Source organism: Danio rerio, chromosome 1 (assembly GCF_052040795.2).
Source record: "Danio rerio strain M-AB ecotype USA chromosome 1, GRCz13ab, whole genome shotgun sequence".
Taxonomy (NCBI): domain Eukaryota; kingdom Metazoa; phylum Chordata; class Actinopteri; order Cypriniformes; family Danionidae; genus Danio; species Danio rerio.
Window position 1 is genome coordinate 43,161,113 of NC_141021.1, and position 23,104 is coordinate 43,184,216.

General features: G+C 35.2%; 1 protein-coding gene across 23 annotated transcripts in view; it reads left to right on the top strand.

Moving 5' to 3' along the window:
- Positions 1 to 23,104, top strand: part of LOC147837446 (uncharacterized) — a 287,795-nt gene that overhangs the window by 420 nt on the left and 264,271 nt on the right. For 12 of the 23 annotated variants that reach the window (XR_015476790.1, XR_015476783.1, XR_015476789.1 and 9 more), the window contains exon 2: positions 19,224 to 19,294. The exons of 7 other annotated variants lie outside the window; for them this stretch is intronic. The gene's annotated coding sequence lies outside the window, so the exon portion shown is untranslated. Of the gene's footprint in view, positions 1 to 1,236; positions 1,372 to 19,223; positions 19,295 to 23,104 lie in introns of all 23 variants that reach the window. 4 more of the 23 variants (XR_015476786.1, XR_015476785.1, XR_015476795.1 and 1 more) reach the window with 2 other exon arrangements.

Consider the following 23,104-nt stretch of genomic DNA (forward strand, 5'->3'; position numbering starts at 1 on the left):
AAAGAGCAAAAAGAGGTCAAAAACAAAAATATAAAAAACTTATTACTTTACAAAAACACATCGACAAATAACAGAATAAAAAATATTTTAAGATTGAAATTAAAATGTGCTTTAAATTTAATAATTAAAATTAAAAAGAGTTGTTTACGTGTCTGATTTTGTGAATTGGATATAATGTTTTGCAAAAAGTTTTATTTACAAATACAAACTGAGTTTAAATCACTGAATTTGCATGTAGTTTTGCAGATTGGTCTAAAGTTAATAGACAGATGAGTGAACGGTTCCACCAAGTGCGTCTCAACTGGGGTTAGAAAAAAACTGGGGTATCAGAAAAAAAGCGAAATACAAAATGATATACAGTAGGAAAACGGAGTTAGTCTACTGAAACCTAATTAAGTTTAAAACATATATTTTTCTTAATTTATAAGTGATGATAATACTCCGCTCTGGTCCAGTTAAAGGCCTGGCCATGTCCCCACAGCTTTCGGTGCAGGACTCCTCCAAATGGGGTCTTTGAACTTGACAACTTGTCTACTTAGATGATCTATTTCATCATTTTCATTATCCGGTGGGACATAGGTTTAATAATACTAATAACAAAATGCCAATGTTTACAGAACTTTACTGAGACATTTATTTTCTTTTCGGCCTAGTTCCTTTATTTATCAGGGGTTGGCACAGCGGAATGAACTGCCAACTTATGAATCCAGCTGCAACTCAGCACTGGGAAACATCTACTGTATGCACACCCATGTACACACATACACTACAGACAATTTAGCTTATTCAATTCACCTATAGCTCATGTTTTTGGACTTGTGGGGGAAACCTGAGCACCCAGAGGAAACCCATTCCAACACAGGGAGAACATGTAAACTCCACACAGTAACGCCAACTGACCCAGCTGAGGCTTGAACTAGTGACCTTCTTGCAGTGAGGCGTTCGTTCTACCCACTGTGCCACCATGATGCCCCTCTATTGACCATTTTGGAATCAAAATATTTGTTTGGTTGTCACTATAAAAACACAGGGTTAGTAATTGTGGTGCTTCAAATTACATCATCAGAAAGAAAAATATTTACACAAATTCAAAATAAATATACCGCATTCATTTTTGCACCAGTACAGTTTACATCACAAATTTCAAAACATAGCATCTGATTGATTGAATTTACTGTGGAATGTTTTGATGAAAGGCGGCATGGTTGCTTAATGGTTACCATTGTTGCTTTACAGCAAGAAGGTCGCTGGGTATAGTCCAGGCTGGGCCAAAAGCCGTTTCTGTATGAAGTTTGCATGTTCTCGCCGTGTTGGTGTTGGTTTCCTTCTGGTGCTCAGGTTTCCCCCACAGTCCAAAGACATGTGGTATAGGTGAGTTGAATGAACTTAATTGACTGTAGTGTATATGTGTGCATGTGAATGTGAGAGTGTGTGGGTGTTTCCTAATACTGGGTTGCGTCTGGAAGGGCAAAACATATTCGCTGTGTACAACATATGCTAAAATAGTTGAGGATTCATTCCATTGTGGCAACCCCTGGGAAATAAGAGACTAAGCCAAAGGAATATGAATGAATGAATGTTTTAATGTACACCTTAATATTTTGGGACACATGATGAGTTCCTGAACTTGGTAAATGATGGGATATGCCTTTGCTCAAAAAGTGTATTTTGACCATTCGTATTCCACGATTGGTCGTTTTCGTAATCCATTGATGTCCACTTGCAAGTTTTTTTTTGCCTGATCAAACAGTCTTTTTGTCCATTCGTGTCAAGTGTGATACTTGATACTTGTCATCTGTCATCACTTTTCTTCAATTTGCGCAGACACAAGATGGAAAAGAACAATAAATTATTAGAATAATTACACAAGTGTACGTTACAGGGATTGTTAACCCAAAAACTAAAACCCATAAGACTTTTGTTTATCTTTGAAACATAAATTAAGATGAAATCTGAAAGCTCTATATAGACAATAAAGGTCTTAAAGCATTTAAAGCCCAGAAATGTACCAAGAACATTGTCAAAACAGTCTTCAGTCTTCATGTGTCTTCAGTGGTTATATTGTAATTTTATTATGCCTTATGTATTAAGGCTGGCCGATATAGCAAAAAAACAAACAAACAAACAAAAAAACTCAGGATATCTTGTTTATTACCATTCACCACATTAACCACTTTATTTTGATTTACCAACATTACTAAGACAAATAGTTTTAATAGTCAAAAACAAAAAATAGTTAAACAAAATATCTCATCATAATAAAAAAATAGGCATAAGTGTTAAAGAGACTCTTAAACTTCATAAATAAAATGTTACAAAGTGGGTGCAATGGTAAAGTGTAAATGATAAACAAGCAAAGCAAACTTTAATGTGTGAATATTAAACATACAGTAAACCTCAAACTCTGGCAACAACACAAATTATGATATCAAATCTGAGCTTTCAGGTAAAGGAACCAACCACCAATATTCAAACACGTATTGCAACATTACAAATTGTAAAGTTGAATGGTTCTATTACCCTCTATGCTAAAAAAAATCTTTCAGATATGGTGCTAGTTCCTGAGATGCACAACAAAACAAACCAAAAAGCCACTCTGGTGACATCCTTGCATCCTTATTTATTTATAATCTCCTCACTGTTGCTAGCCATAGCATTTTTGCATGCGTTATTAGTCTGACCTGAAGTGACAAGCGCATACGTGTAGATTCCTTGACCATTTACAATGGACTTTGCGCTCGCGCTTCCCTGGCGTCTCTCGTAACTAGGCGACTAGTTAAACTCAATCGATTTCTCAGAGGAGGACAAACAGACAAACCATTGCTGCAGCTCTGATGCAGTTTATGGAGAAAAGTAAAAAGCACAGCAGTGTTTGGGTCTGCTGTTATTACTGAAATGTGTATATTCCAGACAAAGTGTGATTGGTTAGTTCTACTTGCATGAATCACAGTGAGCTTGTGGCACTCAGAATGCCGATTTTATCTCCCAGCCCTATTATGTATACTTTTGTCCGCAAACTAAAACACTGATTTTATTCAACATTTTCTATATATATTTATTTGTGCATAGAAGTATACTTCTGGCTTCATAAAATTACTGTTGCCATTTTTGACAACATTCTTGTTTCCTTTCTGAGCTTTGAACATTTCAGGGCCTTTGTTGTGTATGAAGTGTCAGAGAACTCTTGGATTTCATTCAAAATATCTTACTATGTGTTTGAAAGATGCACATAGGGCTTACGGTTTTGGAATGGCATGATAGGGAATAATTAATGACGGAATCTTCATTTTTGCCTGAACTGTGGAAAAGCAGATTGACACGTGCAGTACCATCTAGTAGTCTTGCACAGCCCAGTTTTAAAGATACGCCATTAAAATTGTAATGTAAAGCTTAAGTATGGAAACTGTATGTGTATAAGATGACTACACTCAATTACATAGATGTGAATTCTGACACAAATAAGTACAGTAGATCAACTTTTTTTCTGCCCACACGCACTGTGATCTTGTAAGAGACTATTGTCCAAACCTCCTTAGCCAGGTTTGGCTAGGTTAGAGCTATGCCAAGGCTTTATGTTACTGTCTCCAACACTTGTGGTGCTCTGTATGCATGTGTGTGTGCGAGTAAGTGTAGTCAAAACCACACTGTCTGCTACACATTCTTACATTACAATAGCCATCAACAGTGCTTAGTGAAATTTCTGTGAAACGCGGCTATTGTTTTATTTGATTTTAGCTGCAGAGGCATGACATTCACAGGTCATCCAACACAAAGCGCGTGTAGTTAAAGCTCTGACCCCTGAAGTAATTGAACAGCTTAAGGCTTTTCACAGTCGTAGTTTCAACCAACAGTGTTTGTTTACATTTCCCCCATCTTTTCCCCCCCGCATTTGTTATGATTTCTTTTTAACACTTCGTTGTCCTATAGATGTGGTTGGTTTAAGGACAAAAAAGAGAAGTTCCTGGAATTTCTCCCTTCCTTTTGTCATGGGATTATTTAGCCGAGGCTCTGCTGATAGTTTCCCAAGTGAAGCTTTTCATGTTCAGTTCAACCAGATACAGAATTATTCTGTTGGAAGATTTATTGGCTGACTGATTGCAGTTGACATGTTTTTACCTCATATGTTCCCTCTCAGCTAGTTTACAACATGAAACTTTTCATATATAGAATGGTTCTCATAATACCATATGTCTGATTATTGGATGTCCTAAAATGGCACATTCAAAATGGCGAACCGGTTGTGTGGTCACATACTATAAATTCTGCCAAATCTAATGTGTAGTGCTGGGTGATTTGACAAAAATGGACTAAATACGATGTATTTCACAAAAAAAATCTGATGACGATATAAATCATGGTATAACCATGATTTATATCGTGGTAGATTTATATCATGATATAAATCATGGTAGTAACGTTTCTGTAAATTCAATCAATAAAGGGATCTTCTATATATTGACCACATGTAAAATACATTTACATTTTTCATTTCTTACTTAATTCAAAAATTCAGGGTAAATGTTTAAAATAGGGGTGTGAAAATGAATTGTTTTTTTGGTGCACCGCGATGCAGACGGGGACAATTCGGGATCGGTTCAGTAATAAACCCTACCGGTTATTACGTACTGCTGATGTCATTTATCTCATATGCACCATATTGTGGTAGCTACTATGGCGAGGGAGGCGAGCATGTAAATGAACACTCTCCTTTAGGCTGTTATAGTGATACTTGTGGTTCCAGACATGACTGTGTCTGCAGAGTGAGTTTTTCCACCACGTCTATCATGGATCAGCTGTGATCGAAACTGCGGTTTATCAGTAGGTACGTTTCCATCCACCTATTTTTATGCACATTTTGAATATGCGCATAAAAAAACAGTTGATGGAAACACCAAGATGTGCATAAATGTTGAAAATGTACCTAAAAACATATGCACATACCTGAGTAGGATAAAGTTTTTATTCAAAAGGAAAAGATGAGCATAAACTACATTAGAAACACTTTTACCAAACAAATTCCAGCATGTGCATTAAATACAGGTCATGTGACTTTGTTAGAAGAAAACATGTGTTGATAAAAGTGTGTGAATGGACAGACCAGTAGGCTGAGCTCATTGTAAAAAATCTGAAATGTTGTTTTGGTCATTCTAAAACGCCTTAACCCTTTAAGTATTTGTGTTATTATATTATTAATGACCCATCAAGAGCATCAGTGCTCCACGTCTGTGCTTCACCTTCAAACACCACCACGCATTTACTGTGTATAAGGTTTGCCTTCTGAGCCGCAAGTCATTTATTAAATAAAGAAAAGATTCAAGCAGCTTTTCCTACTGCAGCAAATTCTAATTTTACTGTTGATTTTTGACGCCAGATTATCAGGAAGTGACAATTTTGTTCGGTTTGACTCGCTGCTTTATTTGGACATTTCTTTTATGCGATAATCCAGTATTGCGCATAAGGTTAATTTGCAGTTTTGGATGGAAACATAGCTAGTTTCACTCATCGGTGAACAGCCACTTGCAGCTCTTTCTGTTGAGGCACGTAACCAATCATAGGCGTGTACCAACTTGCTCGACAACTTGCTCATTTGTTCATTTGTTTTAAAGGCTCATGTTGTTCTGTGCATGTACTTGAATTTCTCTGGATACAATTAAAAAGTGTGTTTTCTTTAATCAGGTAAAATTAAAGGTACAGTTCATATATCTGATTGCTTGAAATAAAAGACAAAATTGTGTTACAAATAGGCAAAAACAAATGATAAATTATACATTTTAATACAAGAATTCTTGTGAAGTAAAATAAAAAATTGTGTATGGAAAGCATCGTCAGTGCACCGAGATCTCGAATTGAACTGAATCGATGGTGTGATAATCGTAAACAAATTGAACTGTAAGACCACTGTAAGTTCACACCTCTAGTTTAAAAAGTTTAAAACTAATAATAAAATATAAAATGCTTTTCAAAAATGAATGATTACAGGTCCAACATAAAAATAAACAGTATCGCTAAATACAATGTAAACACTTTCAAGATTGCAACTTTCTCACGATGCTGTTAATTATCCCCGTAATGACGTGTCGTGTAGTATTATGCTTATATAACAGGGTGTCTGCAGGGTCTTAAATCAATTCAAGGCCCTTAAATATTACAAATTTTAAATGATATTTTTCAGGGTATTACATTTTCTCAAATTTTTAATTAAATATTATGTAGTTGTATGTTAAAGTTTGCCTTAATTTAATCTGCAAATTTTGGGATGCTGCGTAGTTTATGAAATCGGTAAAATCCTGCTAGATTTGACATCACGCTGCTTTGTTTACTTCAGTAACCAAGGCAACATTGTTATTTCTGCTATTTTATAGGTGCCCCCTGCTAGATTAGCAGTTTATTTAGTATATGAATAATGTTTTAGTTTTGGATTCGTTTCTTACAAAAATCAGTATTTAGTAAAACATACTTCAAGTTAAAATATCACCAATGTTAACAGTTAAAATGTGGTGATGAGATCTTAAAATGTTTAAAAAGTCTTATAAAAGGTCTTGAATGTATTGAATGTCACTATCTTAAGTATTACAGTAAACAATGCATAAATGTATAATAAATGATAGAGCATGATATGCGATAAATGATAGTCTTTTTATTTCTAGTAGTCTGGGTGTCATACATGTATATGAAAGACTCAGCAGGTTTTGATTTCTGGTATAGTATAATTACAACCCCACATTGACCTCTTGTTTGTTGGGTGCATTTGGGCTCTCCTATGAAATTCTCATGTAATATCCACCTGCTTTACAGGATCTAAAAAAAGCAATTCATGGTTTATTTTTTCATTACCTTCAATTTGCCGTATTATTAAGGAAAATGAGTACTCTGTGTTCTCGTATCATCTTTTGTTCTCCACCACAAAGTGCATTTGTCAAGTTAACTCGGATGAACAGTTTGTAAGGAAATGCAGTGACTCATTCTAGGTGCATTAACTCCTCTGAATAGCTTAATGGTTTAGTTGCCCGAAGGCCACTGAAACCCAGTGAAACAAACATAAAACCTAACTCAAGCTGCTGAGACGACAACAAAATAGAAAGGCAGTTTGAGAGACTACTAAATGTTAGAAAGTAGGCATGATGAAATGGCTTTTTTAAATTTGCGAATTGTGCATGTGACACAAATTTAGTCATCAGCACGGAAAGAGCATTTTACTCATATAATGTGCAACTTGCAAATGTGCTTTAAATTGTCTTTTGCATTTCTTAGTTTGTCCACAAGGTGCTGACCCTGAGCCGAGCCATTAGTTGCACCTGAAATCCCATACTTCCATACTATATAGTACGCTAAAAACAGTATGTGAGTTGATTAGTATGCAGTAGTATTGAGTAGTATTGTATAGTCAGGAAAATCAAATGAAGACAAAATAGGAACAACAAACTACTGAAGATGCCAAAACCAATGGAGAGATCTTTACCGAAGAGTGGTTTAAATAGTAAAAGTCAACTTTATTATAAATGCATTCAATAGAACGTTTGAGAGAACAAGCTTAGTATCCACAAGGTGTCGACACTGAGCCGAGCCATTAGCTGCATCCGAAATCACATACTTCCATACTATATAGTACCCTAAAAACAGTATGAGAGCTGAGTAGTATGTCTGAATTCATATAATTCGAAAAACAGTATGTGAGTAGTATTCGGATGACGTACTACTTCCGGCGAGATTCTGAAGTGTGCATCGGATAGACACTACGCTATCCTATGATGCACCGCGAGAGAATTTATGAATGGGAGTGAAGCGACGCAACTGACGTCATACTGTATAGAACGTACTTCTCTAACGACGAGTAGTGCGTTTAAATTTAAACTCCGTATCTACTGAGTAGTTGGCAATTTCAGACACAGCCATTGTTTTAGAGTCTAGAAAAATCAACAGTGAAGACAAAATAAGAACAACAAGCTACCGAAGATGCCAAAAACAATTTATACTGAGAAGTGGGATAAATAGTAAAAATAAACTTCATTTTAAATGCGTACAACAGAACGTTTGAGAGAAAAAACAAGGTGTTGACACTGAGCCAAACCATAAGTTGCATCTAAAATTGCATACTTACATACTATATAGTATGCTAAAAACAGTATGCGAGCCGAGTAGTTTGTCAGAATTCAGAAAATTCGAAAAACATATGTGAGAAGTACATGGATGAAGTGTGCATTGGATGGACACTATGCTATCCTAGAGCTGCGCGATTCTGGCTAAAATGAGAATTACGCTTTTTTTGCTTAAAATAAAGTTCAAGAATTTCTCACGATTCTGTAGGTGTTAGATAAAGCTTAATATGAGAAGGCTAATTTTATTATTTCTCAAACATATGGTAAAACAACAACAATTATAATATGTGTAGGTCTACTATTGGTTAAAATGCTCAATTTCAAATAGACTTTAAATGGTGGACTTGAACAGACTTTAAATTGATCCTGCTCGTTAATGCACAGTAAAGTGATATCAGAATACAACTATTCATGATTCTGACTTTGAATTATCATGTTTGAGTCATATGTTTGCAATCTGTAGTTGAGAACATTATTAGACCATTTATTCACTGTTAAAGTCATGCATTTGTCATTATCAGATTCCTTCTTGCATTATATTAAACATGATATAGGCTTGAGCAGTTAGAGTAGACACTGTTAAACATTTATTCTCATGCACAACACTTTGTGTTCGCTATGAAAGAAAAACAAATAAAATGCTTGTCGTAATCAATCTAAAATGACTCTGCTTTCGGTTTCATTTTCACTGCTAAGTGCTGCATACTTCCCGCGTGGATCCCAAACGATTGCTCTGTGCCACAAACTGAATGTTATTTACAACTTTATTACCTGTTATTCACAGCCTTTGCAGGTTCTGTTCTCTGAAGTAAACACGCGCGTGTCTATTATCAAGTAGGGCGCGTCTGCCCTTTCTGTAATAGCAGCTCATGGTCAGCAGCTCACATCACGTGTGATTTCGCAGCCGCTAATCATTATATGAAGACAGAAATGACATTTTTGGGTTAATTATACCTTATAAATACAGTATGTGACTCTTCAAAACTTCATTTGGAGGTGTCCATGTCACTGAGCAACGTATGTAAAACAATGTGAAGACTTGTGCGGCCGCCTTTTCTTTGCTCCTGAACTTTAAAATATGATTGAGAGAATCGTAGAAATTCTGGATTAAAATCGTGTAGGGGGTCGAATTGATATTACAATCTTTTTTCGATTAATTGTGCAGCTCTACGCTATCTCATGGTGCACAAATTCATGAATGGAAGTAAGGCAACACAACAGACACGGGTAGGTCACGAGATCATGACAAAATGGCGAATGCAGTACGTCCAAGTTCCATTCATTCTACTCGCATTCATGCTGTATAAAACGCACTTTTCTAACGGCCAAGTAATACATTTAACTTCAAGTGCAGAACCTACTGAGTACTAGACGATTTCAGACGCAGCCATTGTTTCAGAGTTAGGAAAATCAACTGGAGACAAAATAAGAATAACAAACTACTGAAGATGCCAGAAACCATGAAGAGATCTATACTGAAGAGCGGGTTAAACATTAAAAATCAACCTTATTTTAATTGCGTACAACAGAATGCTTGAGAGAAAAAGCTCACGTGATCAGCAATATCTCATTGCAGTTCATAGTTATTTTACATTTTAGTGAATTAGGGGCTATCCGAAATCTCATTTATACATTTTCATACAATCTGCTTAAGCCTTAGTGATGGTTTGTTTACCAGTGGATGGTTATGTTGCATTTTTGCTTACGTTTTTCAAAAAAATTAAGACGTTCTTATGTCTCATCTATCTTCTATTTATATTGGATATATAGATATTGGTTGTCGGTTGTCATACGACAATTAGCTAATATATGATTATATTATTTTAATTTTCATTATTCATCTTGCTGTTATATTTTTATATCTCGCTGGCCATGATTTTCCAAGTTGCTTTATCCCTAAAATACATACAGTACAAAATAGCCTCAAATTCCTCACAAGTTTAGGATTTAAGTTTAACAGCTTTATTAGTCCCACAAGGGGCGTTTAAGCTAGAATCATATGATTAACTTAATACAAACATATTAACACAAAGACAATACAACAAAAAAAAATAAAATACAGCCCAATATGCTTCATAATACATTTCAAACAAACAATTAAAAAAAAAAAAAAATAATAATATATATATATATATATATATATATATATATATATATATATATATATATATATATATATATATATATATTATATTTATTATATACAGTTTTTTTTCTTCTGTAAGATCCAATTGGTTGAACGACTGTTCGCTTACAATATTAAATAGGGTTCACAACTGGTAACTGTGTAAAGGATGTATTAAAAAAAACTTATATTTTCCACTTAAGATATACATTTTTCTTCATACATTCATATTATTCTTTCCTAAAAAATCTTGATGCTGATTAAAAATGTCTATTGGCATGTTATGCTTAAACTAGCGTGTAATATATGAAGCAATTCAGTGTTCTGCTTTACTCCAAACAGATGTAGGGATTCTTAAACACGGCTTGATGGCAGCGAGGAGTGTAGTTTGAACGAATCTGAGTGTAAATGTCAAATGACCTCAGCTGAAGCTGGGCTATTTCCCAAAAGGCCATTGCAGGAGCAGCACTCCTCTCTGCGGCATTTCTCTGTCATTGGTCTCATAAAGCGGCAGGATTTGTGTGAAGCTTCAATTTATGTCTGTTTGTCGTTCTCTCTCTATTGCATTTGTCTCATCCTCGTATTACCGCACCATTTGGTTAAAACAGTACAGATTTTCCCTCAATGTGTGTGAGGTTGTATGTATGTGTGTGTGTGTATTTGTGCATCTCAGGCATACGGGCTGGACAAGTGAAGTAAATGCAATTCAATTAGATACTGCCCTCAGGCTTGTAGTGTTCCTGCGACTCTCCATCGCACATATTTATCTTACATAACTCACAGGAACTAGTCCATCCATTACTGCACACTCACTTTTTAAGTGCTTCGGCCCAGAGAATAACAAATAAAGATGGTTGAGGGCGGTGTGTGTTTGTAAAATAGCTACTTGCAAGTATTGTTATGTTAGGGGATTTATATTTTCCTGTCAACAAGGATTATGATTCTGGATTTAGTTGTCATCGCATGTCTAATGCTCAAAGCGGCCGGTCAAAAGAACTATTGATTGAGAGGCTTACCGGCTATTTAGTGATTAAATTGAATTATGATTTATTTTTCAACAAATAAGATAGTTTTTAGATATTAAAAGTGAAGCCACGGACTGCCGTTTCTTCACAAGGCCATTGTCTATGCATCAAGCAAATCGGCTATCTGATTGTTTCTTTCAGGTTTCGCACAATGGGATCCATTCAGGTCAGGCTAGAGAAGACTTTCAACTATGTCTTCGGCAGGATTCTGTTACTTTAAAATGTATATAATAGTTCATGTTAGTAACTGAGGGGGGATGAGCCTTTCGGGTAAGGAATGTGTTTGCTTTAATTGAACCTACCCCTGATAGTCTTTCACTCGAAGATTCATACTCAGTATCCATTTCTTTGCTTTTTCCGGCCCGCTGAAATTACTCTAGCCTCAAAACATGACGTTAAATACTGTAGCTTTATAATAGGAAATGGAAAAGCACTTAACGGAAGAAACTGAGAGTGGGAGTGGAAGTTTCTGTAACTGTTCAGAAGATTTTATGCGCACTGCAGCATTTCAGGACTTGCTGTAGCTTCATGCTCTACACTTTTGGTATTATATATATATATTTTTTATTTGTATATATTCGTTAAGGGAGACTACACTGTAAAAACAAATCCTGGGTTCAACACAATTCATTCATGCTGTCCCAACACAAATCGACTAAGTTTGTTTTTACAAATTTAAGTTGATTGAAAACAAAACAGTTGTCATCAAAAAAACAAAAAAGAAATTGTGTTTTTTCAACTCATGTTAAATAAGTAAACAACAAAATCTCAATTAATTGAACATTTCACTCGGATTATGATTAATAAACTATTTAAAATAAATAAAAAAAATAAAAAAAAATTTTATTTGTCAAAATTTTTTGCCCTAATAGTTCACTGAGATTTTTGAATGAAGCGTGCATTAGTTGATTTTAAAATAATTGAAGGAAACTCACACTATTGACAATCTCTGATTATTTATTGAACATCAACGTTGTATAAATGAAGTCACAGATTGCCTAAAACCAACAGTCACTTTTTTCTTATAAAAAAAATTTAAAATATATAACTTGGACTTTTGAAAACGAAATAAATTGTAGAAAATTTTAAATAAAAAGTGGAAAATAAGCAGTATCTCTTCTAAATAAAATAACTTTTATATCCTGTAAATAATATTTTAAATAGTGCATGTCTTAAATCTTTTGTAAACAAATATTTTCGTGTAAATAATAATTTTATTGTAAAAGAAAATATGCAGTCTCAAGGCATCTCTGGCACAGCTTCCAATCATCATCAATGTAGTACAAACGTGTGACGTGTAGTTACATTTTTCAAGAGGTTTGTGTGTATGCGACTGCGCTGGGCCATACTTGTGCGTGACATGCCCTAACAGTGAATTGAATGAACTAAATTGGTCGTAGTTTTTGAGTCTGCGTGTGTGTGTGTGTGTGTGTGTGTGTGTGTGTGTGTGTGTGTGTGTGTGAGTGTATAGGTGTTTCCCAGTACTGGGTTGTGGCTGGAGTGGCATCAGCTGCGTAAAACATATGCTGGGATAATAGGTGGTTTATATTGCTGTGGTGACGCCTGATTAATAAGGGACTAAGCCGAAGAAAAATGTATGAATGAATGAATGTCATTCACATGAATAAACACAAATTTACCACATATTTTTGAGTTAATATTAATATCTTTATTATCTCGTGGGTGAAAATTTGTCCTAAAATTGCTGGAATTAGTTCCAGAACAGTGTTTCATAGCCCTAAATGCAAAGCAACATAGTGGCGTTAAAAATCACAAGACACCATATGACCATTCACCCATTTTCAGCTGTGTTGTATCTTTTTTTCTAACCTCTACAGTCTGCAATCTTCTCATTCTTCTCTCTCACTCTGTGTATTATATAGATGATTTAACTGATGAATCAAACTGAGCAGTGCGCAGGCAGCAGAGCTCTGTTCCCTCTGTTGCCGTTGTCTGTCTGTGTGCATCAGCCTGAGTTCCTGCCATGCATGTAGCAAGTGGCCCTCGGAGCTCCAAGACACTCAGCTGTCGCACATCTGTCTGGATGATTGCTCTGCTCTCTAGTTGCAAAGTGTATTCTGGGTCAGAAGTGTTTTCTCAAGCTGTTCTTTTGGATGCTGAAGTTGGCAAAAAGTCAGATTTTTATGAATTGATGTTATAGATCTTATTATGAACAGTTCATCCATGTTTCATAGAAAACCTTGATCTTTTGGTGAAAACAACAGTCTTACGCAGTGAACGTCTTATTTAGGACACTTCCATAATCGGCTGCAAGCTTTGTAGCACAGTGCCCACAATAAACGGATAGAACCAAGTCCCCACCTTGCCCTTTTTTTTTTTTTTCGTTAATCTCTTACACTGCAGTGACTCAAATTATATAGTTTCTTTAAGCCATTAGGTAAACATACCACAGTTTTAAATTGGCTCATAGAAACAAAGGTTTTGTCAATCAAAAACACCAATATGTGCATAACTGTGTAATGTTAGAGAACATCCCACATTGGTTCTTGGAGAAACACTAATGGCTCGTTTCCACTGAGTGGTACAGTACGGTACGGGTCGGTACTGGTTCCCTTTGTCAGACTTGTGTTTCCATTGCTAAAAGGGTACCAATCGTACTCTTTTGGTGGAAGTGGTGTACGACAGAAAGTTTCAGACGACGTCATTTTTGCTTGAGGAAATGTCTGTTGTAAAGCTGTATGGGTCATTCACATATATGAGAAGTACTTCTCACAAAACAGATGCTTTACACACATACATACTTGTGTATAAATGTATATTCCTAACCTTTCTATGAACATAATTTGATTACTGCAAATCAATGTAACAATTATATAAAATAAATAAATAAATGCAACATATATGAACACATACAGATGCTTACAGACTCCGATATGTTACCACTTACAGAAAAACTACACACAGCATAGATTTAGTCCTTATTTTGGTTCAAAAACAACATGAAATATAGCCCACTGTCAGAGCAAACCTCACATGTGTGTCTTTAATCTTCAGCAGCATGTATAGCGTCTGTTAGAAAGTAATTCCATCATTCCGAGTTCATAATAGTCCAAAAGGTGATGATAATAGTTAAACATGGCAGTTTGTTCATGTTTTAGGTTGCAGACACATCGTTTGCTGCTGTTTTTTTCCAGCTTCTCCTTCCTTTTTTTGGTGCTTTACTCTCACATTTTTTTTTCTGACAGGATCGGTCAGAAAAAGCGCTTCAATGATCACAAGCAGGTTATTAATATGAGCTCAAAAAGTTTGATGTTTCAAATATAGACGCTATCGCGTGCTTTCTGGACAAAGTGAAACCGCTCGCACTTTTAGACGTGCTCGTAAAACAACAACAAGACACAGCAGATTTTGGTCTTTTTGGCTTTGTGGCTGTACATCAAGACGATGACAAGATTTGTTTGAGCTTGGGTTGACCATGGCTCGTTATTATATGTATATAATAATACAGAGTAATGTCTTGACTGTGTATTTAAAACATAGCGGTTCCTTTGTTTTCACTCTGGCTTGGTGCACGAGCGAATGACATATCTCTGTAAACCAATAGCATTCAGCTGCACGTCTGTCTTTTGGTACCCTTGGTACCCTTTGCAAAGGTTGCCAAAAAAGTGGTATGGTACAGTTCGGTTCGGTACGCCTTTTGACAGTGGAAACGGCCATAAAAGCACACTGAACTGTACCGTACCATACCACTCAGTGGAACGGGACATAACATGTTGGTGTAAAACTTTTTTTGTTTTGATCCATTCAATTTTTTTGCCTTTTTCAGCTTAAGTGTCTTCAAAAGACGTAAAGCCACCAAATCGGATCTATTTTTCGATCTTTTCATAAACGTTTTGAAATGGCATGTGACAATAACCGTTTTTAAGGTATACCGCGGTTTGGAAAAGTCAAGGTTTTAAAACCGCCAAAATTTTCTGCTATACTGTTTCTATGGTATATGTAATATATTTTTTATTTATTAATTTTTTAGGACAACAGATACATTTGTTTTCTTTTAAATATTGAAGAAATCTAGCTTTTGAAACTAATGAAAAGAGCAGAAGTTAATGGCTATGTTTTCATCGCAATAACTTTATGCGCAAAACAAGAATATTGCATAAAAGACAAGCGAATAAAGCAGCGTTTCCATCCAACGAGTCAAAGAGAACAAAATCATCACTTCCTGATTTACTGACACCAAATATCAACAGTAAAAATGAAATTTGCTGCGATAGAAGAAGGTGCGTGAATCGTTTTCTTATTTAATAAATGATTTGCGCCTCAGAAGACAAATACCGCAATGCATTGAACGCGTGGTGGCGTTTGAAGGTGCGAGATGCGGAGCACAGACTCTCTTGACAGTTCTGGAGGTAATTAATAATATAATAACATAATACTGGCATTTTAGTATGACCAAAACTTTTCAAATGTTTTACAGTGTGCTTAGCCTGCTGGATTGTCCAATCACACACATTATTATCAACACTGATGATCTCTTATAACAAAATCACATGACTTTTATAAATGCGCATACTGGAATTTGTTTGCTAACATTTTTTATTTTATATTTAAATGTTTCCCAAAATAAATTCAAAGGGGAAATAAAAAAAAAACGTGATATTTTTATCCAATGTTATCATACCATCAGAATCTTATACCGGCCCATGTCTAAATGTCAGCAGAGCTTTATGAGGCTTTCAGTGGGTTCATAGATATTTTTCATATTCCTATAATAATAGCATTTATAGTCTGTCAATAGCAACTTTTCACACGGTGATACCAGTAAATATTCATAAAATTACTGGAATGACCTTACTGGTAATTTGAAATATGTGCTGTTCACACAGGGATGTTCTTGAATTTTTCCGGAAAGGACCATTTACACATTTATTACAAAATACTGGTCAATTCTGACACCATTAACCAAAAATTTGTCTTTTTTTGTGATAGTTTCACTTTTATTTAAAATTTTAGCATTCGTGTGCTGCATTTCCTAGAGACGGACCAAATAACTAGGAAATAATCTGCTAACGTTATCGTCCGAAGGCATGAAAACAGCTTTGTTTACACTTTTAACAACGTACAAATTCTGATACACATTTCCAATTCACTCAAAAAAACTGCTCAAACTACTTATGTAAAATGAGCTTAAACAACACAACTTTTGGGACAACTTAATTATTTTATGTTCAATTGCTTTAAATTGGTTAAAGTAAATTAATAGAGTTGTGTTGGGATGACCTGAATGAATTGTGCGGAACCTGGTTTTGGATACATAAGGTTTGGTAAACAATGGTTAAAATTAAATGTTGGGATCAACGAACCCTCTCAGAATTAGAAGTCTCAACAATTTTTTATTTGTTAGAGTTATTGGTGTAGATATGCGGTATTTGCCTTTTAGTGTTCATGGTATCTAAAACTTTCAAATGTGAACATTAACTGGGTGTAAGAGCTGTGAAATGTGCATTGTCGTATTGATAGCATTTATGACAGCTCTGTAATATTGCTGCAGATACAAAGCATTGCGTAACTCTAATACGTCTTCTCACTTCCCATTACACAAACACTGAACAAGAAGCAAAATCACTGGTAGAGCGTTACGGCATGTAAAGCATATCCCAGCGCCTTTCAGACTCTAACCCCTCCAATCCCCTGCATGTGACCCATAAGCTAGCAGAAAATCTCCAGATGATCTTCTGCTAGCACATAGTGAGCTAATTACACTGAAGTTGAAATTCATGTGGTGTAAAGTCACCATGCTCAGCTTTGAAATGGAGAAAAAGAGGGAGAGATTTAAACAAGTGCAAAGCTTTTCAGAGGTGAGGAGAGTGCAAGTGCGTTCCTATAGTGGAACATACACATTAAACCATTAAAATAAGGCTATTAAGGTGGGGTTTGATTGGGAAAGACTGGAAATACAATGCTCTTTTGAGAGTTAATGTTTTGGGCATGCTTAACTCAAGGATTGGTACTTAAAATGCCCTGTTACCGTTGTCACCATTAGCCACTTGGCCTGTACTTTTAGGGAATAGATGGACTTATTGCTTTAGACCATGAGTCTCAAACTTGATTGCTGGAGGGCCACAGCTCTGCACAGTTTTGCTTCAAAACAAATCAAACACAGCTGATCCAAATAATCAAGGTGTTCAAAACTACTATTAAGCAGGTGTGATTTAGAGGTGGTTGGAGCTAAAATCTGCAGAGCCGTGGCCCTTGAGGAATTGAGTTTGAGACCACTGCTTTAGAACAATGCTCTGTTTGTATCCAGACCACAAATATCTATCCAAAACTTAGCTATCAGCCCATCAAACTCAAATATACAAGTTATCACCACAACCCAGAAGCCATCGGTAATGGTTCTCCTATACTTTAGCTTGGCTAAAGTTTCATGGCTTTAAGTTTCATTGTAAAAAAAATATCCATACATTTTAATTTTCCTTATTTATTTCTGCGTTTGAATTGCATTATGGGACCTTGCTCTTTCTTCCAACAACTTTTAACCTTGAAAAGTTGGAAAAAGTGATTTTCATTAACATTTGTAATAGTTTAAATTGATATATTGTCCTGGTTGGGGATGTATATTAGGCTACAAAACTTGATGGATAAACATAGCCAGATTATTTTTTCAGTTATTTTACAGACGTTATTTCTCTCCATATTCTATCTTATACAGCTGAAGTCAGAATTATTAGCCCCTCTTTAATTTTTATTTTCTTTTCATTTTCCTAAATGATGTTTAACAGAGCAAGGACATTTTCACAGTAATGTCTGATAATATTTTTTTCTTCTTGAGAAAGTCTTATTTGTTTTTTAGGCTAGATTAAAAGCCATTTTTAATTTTTTTAAAGCCATTTTAGGGACAAAATTATTAGCCCCCTTAAGCTATATATTTTTTCAATAGTCTACAGAACAAACCATTGTTATACAATAACTTGCCTAATAACCCTAACCTGCCTAGTTAACCTGATGAGTTAAGCCTTTATATGTCACTTTAAGCTGCGTAGAAGTGTCTTGAAAAATGTCTTGTAACAATAAAGTCACTTTGCTGAACAGTTGAGTTGATTTTCAACATTAAAAGTCTACTGAGCAGAGATCCCATACTGCAGTTTACAATCGTAAATAAACGGAAAATATACGCATATTTATGCTTGAATTTTTTTTTTATAATAATAATTTCTTATATATATATATAGCGCTATTCTGAACACTAAAAGCTCTTTACATATTTGGGGGAATGTCGTCATCCATCACCAATGTGGAGCATCCACCTTGATGATGCGACGGCAGCCATATTACACCAGACCACACACCAGCTGATTGGTGAAGAGGAGACAGAGTGATGAAGCCAATTATGATATGGGGATGATAAGAAGGCTATGATCGACAGATGCCAGTGGGCAAATTTGGCCAGGATGTGGGCTTAAACCCCTACTCTTTTTCGAAGGACCTGGTAATTTTAATGACCACAGACAGTCAGATTCTTGGTTTAACATCATAGAGTCCTTATCAATATACTGTGGCGTTAGGACCCACGAAGTCAACAAGTTGAACTTCCCCTGCTGGCCTCACTAACACCACTTCCGGCAACAACCATAGCTTTGCCATGTTGTCTCCCATTCAGGAATACTGCTTAGCCTCAGTGGGCGACCATGTTAGAGTTGCTGAGAGCTACTGAAACCTGAATGATTAGTATGGAATCTTTGAATAATCTGAAATTTCTGATATCATGGTCTGATAATATTTGCTGGAATGTAATTCTAGTCAACCAATCGAGATTGCAAAATTTGTAAACAGATCTGTCATCATTTACTCCCTCCCATTCAAGTCCAATGACTTTTAGCGCTGAAAAGAAATGCTTTTATTTATTGCTTATTTTTTATTTCAATGACTATTTTGAAATGCTTCTAAAAAAAAAATCTGTTTACTTGTTCCATAACAAAATGAATGACGATGCTTTTGGAATGTGCTTTCTTGCAGCGTTTTGTCCTGTCGACTGCCTTTATTAACTCCACAGTCTCTTGTGTTGATTCAGATCCTCCAACTGAACTGTGAGTGAAGCTGAAAGTTTACGTATTCTGATGAATATTAAAATCTCTGATTGGTATTGTATTAAAAAAAAATACAGTAAAAGATGTTCATTAAAACTGTTAAATGGATGTTTCTCAATTATTCTGGGATCTTGATTTCTGCTTCAATATTATTTTGGATGTTAAAAAGTTTTATTGTGTGTGTAAATTTGAGCTGTTTGAAACAATATATTGTCTGTTTGTCATGGAAATTATGTTACATAATTTTGGTTATGCACTGTAAAAAATATCCGTAAATTAGCAGTTTTCCATATTTTGGATTAATGTTTTTATTTTTTTATTTCTCCCTGTTTATTTATTCCTTTGAAATAGATTATTAGACCTTAATCTTTCTTTTACCCTTAAAAATTTAGAAAAAGTATCTTTGGGTAACATTTTTAGTAGTTTAAAGTGATATATTGTCTGGGTTGGTGTTGTATATTAGGGTAGAAAAACCTTGTAGTAAACGTCCAGTATATTTTCTGTTTTTTTACAGACTTTATTTCTCTATATATATTACGTCTTATACGTTAATTATTTCAAACTACTAATATCAATAAAAGTCACTTTGATTAAAGTTGAATTCTCTGAGTTGATTTTTCAACATCAAAAGTCAACAGAGCAGAGATCAAGGTCCCAAAATGCGATTCACATTCGTTAATAAATGGAAAACACTTGTGAATCACAAAATACAGAAACTGTGAATTAGCAGATATTTCTTACTGTGTGGGCTGTCAATAGGGCTGTGTTATATTGGAAAAATCTGACATCGCAATTTTTCATTTTTCTGCGGTTTCTGCGAAACGTTGCAATGGAAACCTAAAAATACAGTTTCACAAGATAACACTATATGACCGTTTTCTGGGGAGTTTAACAGTATTCAGGTATAGAAATTGAATAATCAACATCAAAGCTCCAAAACTGCAAATTTATTAAAATAAAAAAGGCTGACAGCATGTAACGTTTCGATCACACGGCTCTTCATCAGACTGTATTCATCACTGTAATTTGCTTGTTTTTGTACACTTCCGGAACATATGATCTCCTATTTTCTCACAACAAGAAAAAAAAATGCACATTTATAAATATACAACTTAGATATTCGAAGTGAAACTACAGAAACAAACCATAATATTACATAACAAAATAAAGAAGACAAGAATATACACCAAAATAATCAACAGAATATAGCAAAAAATGCTTTTCTTACTTTGTTTTGTCTCGTTTTTAGTCCTAATATCTAAAAATAATCTTATATCAAGTATAAATATTGTTTTGACAATTTTAAGAGACAAAAAATTAAGAGTTTAATAAAAAGTCAAATAGTCTTGTTTTCGTTTTGAAATGTAGATATTTGGACTAGAAACAAAGACAAAAGTTCTAAGTAAGAAAATCATTTTTTGTTGCATCAATCGTATAAATACAGTGATTAAATACAATTCTGCGCATATTGATGCTGAAACAATATATTGTGCAGCCCTAGCTGTCAGTACTATTTGCTTTGATTTTATGGATTAATATCTTATTTCTTGTGCAATATTGCTTCAAACTACTAAAAATATCAATATAATTGTATTCATTAAACTGCAGAATCAAATGTTCAAGATCATAATTAGTCGAAGCAAGGATCAGTCTACTGTAATCCAATTTGAAAGTGTAAATAAATGGAAAACGCCTGTGAATCACAACTATGGGCAACTGTTAATTAATTTTTTTAATTAGTAGCTTAGTGTGATTGGCTGAATTGCTCAACCTTTCAAAAACGCATTATAAGTAGAAACCTTTGCTCTCAAGAGTGTGACCACAAATGTACACTGAAATCTGTTTAGCCAATATCAAATTATTATTACAGCTTCAACTTAGGGCATAGAACTGTGTCTGCCTTTCTGTGAGGATTAGAGTTAGATAATAGGAAATCTAAGTAGCTCAGTGTAAAAACAAAGTAGTGGAAATTCTCCACCATCATTGTTAAACAAATGTGTGTGCGCATGTGTGTGTGTGTGTGTGTGTGTGAATATAGCACTGATGCAGAAATAGAGAGACAGGCCCCAGCTGGAATAGAGATAATAACACACATTAACTCACTCTATACCACCCAAACTCCTAGCAGTGAGAACTGGGACCGGCCCTTCCATCTTCTACCTCACTACACTCATCCCATTTAGCCCTAATCTCACTTTACCTCCCCTAAAATAACATTGTTAAATCCACTAATCGCCCTAATCAACCATGAAAGCCGGAGCGGCAGGTATGGTTAACTGAAATATGTTGAAGTTCATTTCTTGTTTTCCACTTCAGAACGTCATTTGAGGTTTTATAGTGGATGTAATTGGCTCCATTTCAGAGAAATTGTTTTTTTTTTACTCCCCTGCTTATGTCTCGGAGGTTATGCTTCTTAAATGACACGTAATATGGTGTGTCATTTTCTAGGAAGCGAACAGGCTAAAAATGGAGTACCGTAAGTGGCTGGAAAAGACATAAAGTGCTGCGATAGAATAAAGTAACAAGCCGCTCAAACACAATCGCTCTTTTATTCTACCTTTCTCCAGTTCCCCATCTCGCTCTCATATGGAAATGGCTGTGTCTGGCATTAAATATGTAAAATTAGCACTTTAAGTAGAACACATTTCTGTGTAGCGCTCTGAGCTTGCCCAAGCTCAGGCATGCATACGATATGCAATTGGTCATCCCCATGGCAACCCAGATTGGATGAAAAGGTTTAGTGAGTGAAAGTGGATCAGATTGGGATGATTTTTTATTTAGTGAGTTTATTCATGGCGTAACTCACACCAAGTGTCTGCTAGAAATGCTGCATGTGTCTCTGCGGGGACCGAGCTGTAGACCAATATTGAGGTGGAGAAAGGGATCACTGCTGTTTAAAAAAAAAATGGCTGTTTGACTCTAAAAATATCCAGTTGAATTTAGTTAAAAAAAGGCAGCTGTGGTTGCCAGAAATGTTAAGTAAAAAGGTACTGCTGGGACGGGCGATAAGGAAAAAATATTATATCACAAATGTTTTCTGGGGAAATCACGATTCACATTTTTTTTTCCCGATTCTTTTTCAACTTGTTTTTTTTTTAAGACTATTTAGCAAATTACAAAGGTACAATACAACAAACTAATGTCCTCTTAAAAAATATTATCTTACGATGTATGTTTAAGAATATTTCATGGCAAAACAACGATTTTTCTGAAAAATTGCAATGTGCAGTAATTTTGATCATTTACGATCAAATATCGTGTTATTGCACAGCCATAAGTTACTGTGAAGGTGTTAGTGTTTTATGGCTTCTAAAACCAGGTTATAGGGTGCTTTCACATCTGTGGTTTGGTTCATTTGGCCTGGACCAAGGGCAACAAATGATACATTGTAGCATTTTTCTGTCATTTTGGGTCCTTTTCACACCACACCGATTGCTTTGATCTGAACCAGTCCGCTTGTTAAGTGATGACGTATGTAATACTGTTTCCGGGTCCAAGCTGCCATTCATTTGAGTGGAGAAATCATTCGTTTATGATCACGTTTTATTCCTATCACACATTAAAGTTAATTTTATATAAAATCATAATGTACACGACAATCTCTGGGCTTGCTGCATAACAAATACAAAAAAATTAACAATTTATAAAAAATGAATGACTTTCTGGCCATCGGATATTAGGCATGGACATATATATTGCGATCGTGATTTTCGAAAGTATTAAATCGCTTTGTAAACGTTTATTAGTAGCATTTCATGAGTCTTCCCATTCAGTTGAATAGAGCGCTTGGACCCGGAAGCCGCTTCGCGT